The sequence below is a fragment of the Sceloporus undulatus genome, unplaced genomic scaffold (assembly GCF_019175285.1).
Source record: "Sceloporus undulatus isolate JIND9_A2432 ecotype Alabama unplaced genomic scaffold, SceUnd_v1.1 scaffold_12, whole genome shotgun sequence".
Taxonomy (NCBI): Eukaryota; Metazoa; Chordata; class Lepidosauria; order Squamata; family Phrynosomatidae; genus Sceloporus; species Sceloporus undulatus.
Window position 1 is genome coordinate 6,089,029 of NW_024802934.1, and position 7,598 is coordinate 6,096,626.

Here is a 7,598-nt window from a genome sequence, read left to right on the forward strand (position 1 = left end):
GCATTCAAGGATTCTCTTGAAAACTTTGTACATGAGGAAAGGCAATGTGTGGGTTCTGTAAAGGTCTTACTATGATATTTTACAAGGATTTAAATATAGTACATTATTATATCATTAAAATATCAATTTTTTTTTTAAAAAAAGCTACAAGTCTTCTATTGTGACGACACCCATAGAGCAAGTTCCTAATGAACAGCAATGCAGCAAAACCCCCAGTGGATTACTCAGATTTCACTTGGGCATGTAGTGGTTCCCACTTGAAAGACACAACTTCTGTTTATGTAATGCTAGGTCCTGCATGCTTTCCTGTATGAGCATGAAACTTGGCAAATACATTCACATGTTAGTCTGTCACATCAATAGTTTAGCTCAAGTGAATACCCATAGATGGAACTGTGGTGTTGACATAATTATATGTTGATAACTGTATGAAACTTCTGTATAAATCCGGTGAATCCCGGTCCATAGACTTGCAATCAAATATTAGCCCATACCAAAAGTTAAGAAAGGAAGGCAAGTGAGCCTAATAATATCTTGTTTAGCATGATATACACTGGCTGCCTGAAAGATGTTGCAATAAGTAGCTTCTGCAGGAGTATATCAGTATGAAACTTGAATCAGTTCTGTGGAAAGCCCAACTGTAATCAATGCTGATGGAGGGTTTCAGGCAAAGGAATGGTCCATTATTTTTATGAGTTACCACTTGTTGCATTTCATTGCACATCCTTTAAAAGAAGTGCAGGGCTTCATTTTCTGGCTCTGCCATTATTTTTTTCTGCTGGCTGAAGGACCATAGGGAGACCTCACACCAGGGATGGGAAAACGTGGGTTCATGGGTTGCGCTTGGCCAACTAGGCATTGTAGAAATAAAGCAGTTTGATACCACTTTAACTGTCATGGCTCCATCCTATGGAATCATTGCACCAGAGATCTTTGACAAGGCTAAATATGCCACAAAACTGTAAATCCCAGAATTCCATAGTACCGAGCCATGGCAGTTAAAACCATATGAAATTGCTTTATTTCTGCAATACAGATAAGGCCTTGGCCTCCCTATCTGGCCCAGGACAGAAGCTTGCGGGGGATTGCCTCCTCTATGAAGGCCCTACCTCCTAAAATATGTAGTAGAGCTGAAAAAAAGCAATTCCTAACCAGAGTGCTGGCTTGTGAAGCACTTCTTCAATGAGTGAGTATGTGTTTTTAGCTGTTTCTTTGTTTTGCTTTACTAACTCTCTTTCCATGTCTGGTACAGAAAGGAATAGGGGGAAACAAATCTGGTTCTGGACCAAGACACAAACTCAAAGAGTAACTTAATCTCCTTTCTCCAAAACAAATTTACATGGTTGGCCTAAAATCAGGAAGGGATGGGAAAGCAGGAAACATAATGTCTTTATTATGTGATTATAAACACTTGGTTTTAAATGCCTGAATTGTGATAATGTATCACAATTCCTAATGTATCTGCTTATAATTAATTCCTCATCAAGTGATCAGAAATCAAGTGATGTATTTAGAAGCTTAATCAAAGAAGATTGCATCCCTACTGAAAATAAATCCAGCACACAGCATACTTAGCAATGAACTTTCTGTTTGTCATAATTACTCAGCTGTCATCAACATACTAGGGAACCTGTGTGAAAATATTTTGTAGCAAATATACTACCTTGTAACTACCTAGTATATACTCTTCTATTTACTTATGCAATTTATTGCCTATCTTGCATAAAAGACAGCCAAATCAATACATAACAAAGTAAAACTTAAATTTAAACAACATACTAAACACTGAGATGGGACAGAGACAGTACAAACTAGACAGCAAGATGGTGGGATAAAGCTAGTTTTTTTTTTAAAAAAATGACAGCATCTCTTTCCTTATTTCTTAGAGTTAACTGTTAGTAGTAGATCATTGAAGAAGCTGTGATGATAATATTGATGACTGATACTTGTCAGTTGAGCTTGGTCTCTGGGTTTTGTCTTTTCATGTACTATATTTTTGTCTTTATACTTTGAGTGGCATAGTCTTAATCCTCTGTTTAACCTTTCCTATCAGTTTGTTATCTGGGTAACAATCTGTTTACAGCATGTGAGCACATGCATTTTCTCACCTCCCCCCCCCTTAAAATTGTTAGGTATCTGATTTAATTCACATGGCTCTTATATTTACTAGTTATTGCAGAGCAAAAACCCCTATTATTCTATTTCACATTTCATTCAAACAAGAAAGCCACTGAATTTAATTTCCATTATATCTCTTCACTATGTAAATTGATATATAATTTAAAGTTTTAGCAGTAATGCAAATACACGTTATGTTCCCCTGTGCTAAATGGGGCCAGAAATGATTTGTAATAGTTGTAGAAAGGAGAAATTTTGATGATAGGAGAAATGTGAGAGTAGGCAGATAGGAGGAGTGCCTGGAACCTGATTGAGCCACAGTAAAATAAATAAATAAATAAATAAATAAATGGACTAAGGTTGGTGATAGAGTAATCCAATGTCAGGAAGGCTTTACAATGGACCCTTGTTATCCGCTGGGGTTTGCTTCCAAGATCCCCCGTGTATAACAAAATCCACATATGCTCAAGTCCCAGTAAATATAATGACATAGTAAAATGGTGTCCTTTATAAAAAAATGGAAAATCAAGGTTTGATGTTTGAAATTTATACTTTTTTGGAACATTTTCAAACCATGGATGCTTGAATCCGTGTATAAAAAAATCTGTGTATAAGAAGGGCCAACTGTATTTGAGTGTAAGATCAAAAGTAATTGGGAGAAAGCAACAGTAGGATGACCATGATAGATATAGCCATGCTAAAGAAGCATAGCAAAGACAGAACATTTTGAGGTGGAAATAAATCCCAACCTTGCTGTTTGCCTTCACTGCATGTAGCAAGTGAGCAGGTTACATTTATTTTATTATACAGTATTTTTATTGAAATATATCTAACCTCTATCATGAGATCTCAGGACAGTATACAACTGAAACAGTATAAACAGTTTAAAACAATTGCAGATAAAAAAAGTTATTAACTGCTGTCAAGTCAACCATGACTTATGGCAAACTCATGAATGAGAGACCTTTAAGTCACCCTATCATCAACAGCCCTGCTCAGGTCTCACAAATTCATGGCTGTTGCTTCCTTGGTTGAGTCTATGCATCTGTAATGCAACCTTTCAATTTTTCTACTGCCTTCTCTCATACCAAGCATTATTGTCATTTATAGCCACTCTTGTTTTCTACTTTTGCATTCCAGTCACCTGTGATTGGACTCCTGGACTCCAGCAGAGGAATCTTCCAGTTTTTTCTTCTGCCTCTGTAATTGGAGCATAAACTTTGTTTATGGTGATATTGATGGGTTTTTCCAGAAGTCTTATTGATATTATTCAGTCAGAATTTGCATTATATCCCTATGTCACTTTGTTGTAGTGTCATGGTGAGACAAAAGAGGTAAAAACATTATAACATAATTTAAATAGGAAAAAACATATTAAACAGATCAAATTAAAACAGCAAAAAAGGCTAAAACAATTAGAACAAGATTAACTGACATTTAAAAGAAAAACAAGATTAGAACCCAGAGGCTTTAATAAACAGCCAGGTTTTATCATGTTTCAAAGAAACCAACAGTGGAACCAATCAGAACTCTGATGGTATTGCATGAGGCCCCACAGCAGAGAACGTCCTCTTCTGTTTTCCTGCCTGATGTATCACTTTCACTTGTGGGACATGGAGGTGGACAGTTCCAGCAGAACTCAGTGCTTGAGCAGGTATATAAATTGCCCAGGCATTACCTCAGAACATCCTGTTCCAACCCTTTAAGAGGCAGTAGCAAACAGTCTAGCTCAGAATAGAGACATAAATGACCCAGCAGCCAAGCAGCAAAGATGAGACCCTTAGGACATGAACAAAAAGTGCTCAATACCCATGTAACTGCTCTCAGTTCTTCTTCCCCACAAGAGGTTTAGGCAGCCACCCATAGAGGAAAGGGGATGGTGCAAGGATGAGGCCATGAGGTAGAATTTGCCAGACTATGAAGAGTCGAGATTACCACCTGGCATAGTGAGAAGGTGGCATTAGATCGCAGTCAACCCTGCTAATCACTCCTGTCTGCTTAGTGCCAATCTAATGTCCAGTATGCTGCTTTTTAGTCAACTACCTTATCTCTTACCATTAGATTTGGTCTTTGTTGTACTGCTATATGCAGCAGTAGTTCAGTTCTGAACCTTTGAATGCTTTCCTTTTTTCTTGGTCTAGTATGGTGCCTTCAAATAAGGAGACTATGGGGCTGTATACAAAGCCCAAAGGGGTGGAACTGCTCCTGTTACAGTCAAGCAACCGCACACTGCAGTCCCGATCTGGCCTTTACACGGCGCAAAAAGGAGCCACAAAAAGCGGCTCCTTTTTGTGTCCTGCAAAGGACACAATGTTGCTGTGGCTTGGCAGCATTCCTTCAAGGCTGGCAAACCACTGCTCCTTTCCCAGTGCCTATGCCTCACTTTTATTCTTTGTAATTCTTCATATGTAAGGGCTGCTCTAAGAGTTCCAGGAAAGCACTTCCAGCACTTCCAGAGGACAGTGACAGAACAAAAGCAGTATGAACTGACGAAGTAAAACCCTCAGTAGTGTGTAGATTATTAAGAGCAATGCACTGTTTTACTGGTTGAGAAAAGAGGGGCTCTTCCAGGCACTAACCCAAGTGACTCCAAGTAAAAATGAGGTTGAAGGATAAGATGATTTGTAGCAAAAACAATTATTTATTTATTAAAAACACAGAAAAAGATAGCAGTAGAAACCAACACTATAGTCTAGCTATACTCAATTAAAACTGTTTTTCAAAGTTTAAAAAAAAAGGAGAAATGGCTTGATAGAGCAATATGTGATAGTGGAACCACCAATTATCATTTGCCTGTAGATCTTACATTCCTAGATAGCATACCTTGAAGACATACCATGTCTTAATTTCTTAGGAGACATACCATGTTAGTTGAACTGCCAGATACTTGGGGAGGTTAAAGCACAGGGTCTTAAGTACCAGGAACAAAAGCTTGTGATGAGCCTTGGCCTGAACTGGTAGCCAAAGGAGGGATCTATGAGAGGAATAGACATTTAGGGAGATTTAGAACAACCCAAACAGTACTGTTCTGGATTAAAATCAGAGGATTAAGAGAGAGGAAAGCAAACCTGCCAGTAGGCTATTACAGTAGTTCAGACGTGAAATAACCAAGACCTGGGTAAGCAAATGTGCAGTCTTCATGGTCAAAAACTAATGGGTCCTATGGATGGAAGTTACATGCCTTGGCGTTTGCCCTAATAAAGGGGAGTAGAGACAGAGTATCAGCCAGCAAGACTCTAAGGCAACCTCGTCAGGTGCCAGTATGTAACCCTGTGAACTCAGTGAAAGGCATGGAAGTGGGGCTACTGGGCAGTCAGATTGAATCATCTGGATCGCTGTTTTATCCATGTTCAGCTTAAGACAGTGGGAGGTCATCCACAGAGAAACACGCAACAGTCTGTCATGGATGGGAACACAGGGTCCAGGCCACAGCAGCCATAGCTTGCTCAATATGCTTTCTTAACAGTTTGTGCTGACTCTGGCAAGGGACAGCTTTCCTGCCTTATGCGATAAAGTCTAATATTCATATTTACTGAGCATAATTCATAAAACAAAGTGCTCTAGGAAAGCATAATAATAAATAATAAAATAAAACTTTTATTTATATCCCACTTTTTGTTAAAACAATCAAAGTGGTATACAATATTAGCATGATTGTATCAGACTCCAAACAGTTATTGTAAGTCTATATGACAAATTTGCTTGCTCTGACCTTGAAGATTAAAAATAAACCCTTTTCAGTGGCACTCTGTACATCCTAGGCAAATCCAGCCTCAGACATTTTGCTACCTGAGTCAAAGAGAAAAGTGGCACCCCCTTCTCATTCATATACAGAAGTTAACTAAATCAGCAATTAAATTTTTATTGACGTGACATTGTCAGCCAACATTTACAGTGTGATGGTGTTCTCCATTATAGCTGGGTGTAACTTAAGATATTCTGGACAGTTTGCGTAGCATATATATTTCTGCCCTCTAAGAAAGGGAAAGAACCAATGAATCTTGGAATCTGTTACTGCGAGTATACAAAACGTGCTTCCTGTGGTGATGGGCTCACTCTGCCTAATGGTAGGGTAGTCCCTGAATCAGAATGTTACTAGAAGCTGGATAGCTGTGATGGGAACTCTTTTTCCAGTTGGCATTCCAACTGAAGCTAACAAAAGGCAGTTTTTGGTGCAATTGCTATGTGCACCCAACAGCAAAATTGAATCAATAAGCTAAACCTTATCTAAAATTGTATGTAATACTCATGAGTATAATTGGTTTTTATGATTACAAAGATAATAGCTCAGTGGAAGGTTCAAGGTCCTTTCAAAATTATGCAGCTAGCTCATTTATATTTTTAAAATATATGTCTGTTTCTTTGAAGTTACTTGTTTAGTCTCTTTAACTAAGATTGATTATTTTAATGCCCTTCTTGTAGTCTGTATTCAATTTTCAAAGGTTGAAATAAATTCTTCATTCTGTAGTTGGACCCATCTATCTTATCCATAATCATAACCAAGTTTTCCTCCTTGTTTTCTCTTTGCACTCTCCCCCCACTTTTAAATGATTGCATTCTATTAACCTTGCTTACTTTGCTCCTTTTATTTCTCATCATACTCCTTCTAGAATTCTGTATGCCTCTGACATCTCTAACTGAAAAGTAGACAGACCACAAATTACATTGGTTGTTACATGCCTCTGTCTGTTTTGTTGTTTAGAATGGAAGCATTGCATCTGGAACCCATAGCCTCCAGATATCACACAATTATCTCCTTCCTGGTGTTCAAGGAGCACCTCAGGATATAGCTATTTTTATTTTTCCAGCTAAGTAAAGAATTAGGGTTTACTGTGTGTGTATGTGTCTTGCTTTCTTCTATGGAGATTATCACACGAAACCTTTGTCCTGATATAATTGCGCATTTTTAAACTACCGAAACAGCAATGCTTCTTTTTGCATAACAGCATAATTGCGAATTGATTACAGATGAGAAACAAATTTTATTGTACAGTAATCCTTTCAACCATTGTGTTAAGGATTCACTTGTCAGCTATCTGAGATTAAACTCTCTCACATATGCTTGGTTTTGCTTGATAGAAAATCTAGCAAACCGGGGTTTTTTTAATGCTCAATTTTCCTGATGGAGATTAATTTTTTAATACTCTTTTTTTACTTCCCTAGATGGTTTGAATATTTTTCATGTCAAGGAAATGCATTTTGGTACCTCGTTAATGTTGTGTTATTATGGATTATTATTTTTTTTTAAAAAAGGAGGCTTAGGGGAGGCTGCTGTTTTTGAGAAACAAGCTAAATACTGTATTTCTCTACTCAGCACTGGAAGGAGAATGGCTATGGATGTTAAGGGACAGGGAGGGTGAGAGAAGGGAGTAATGCCTCATCCACAGGGAAAAAACCAACAGCTTTAAAATAAACAAAGCAACACAATATTATGAAATAAAATTAAAATGCATCTATTTCACACTCTGTCTTTCTCTCAC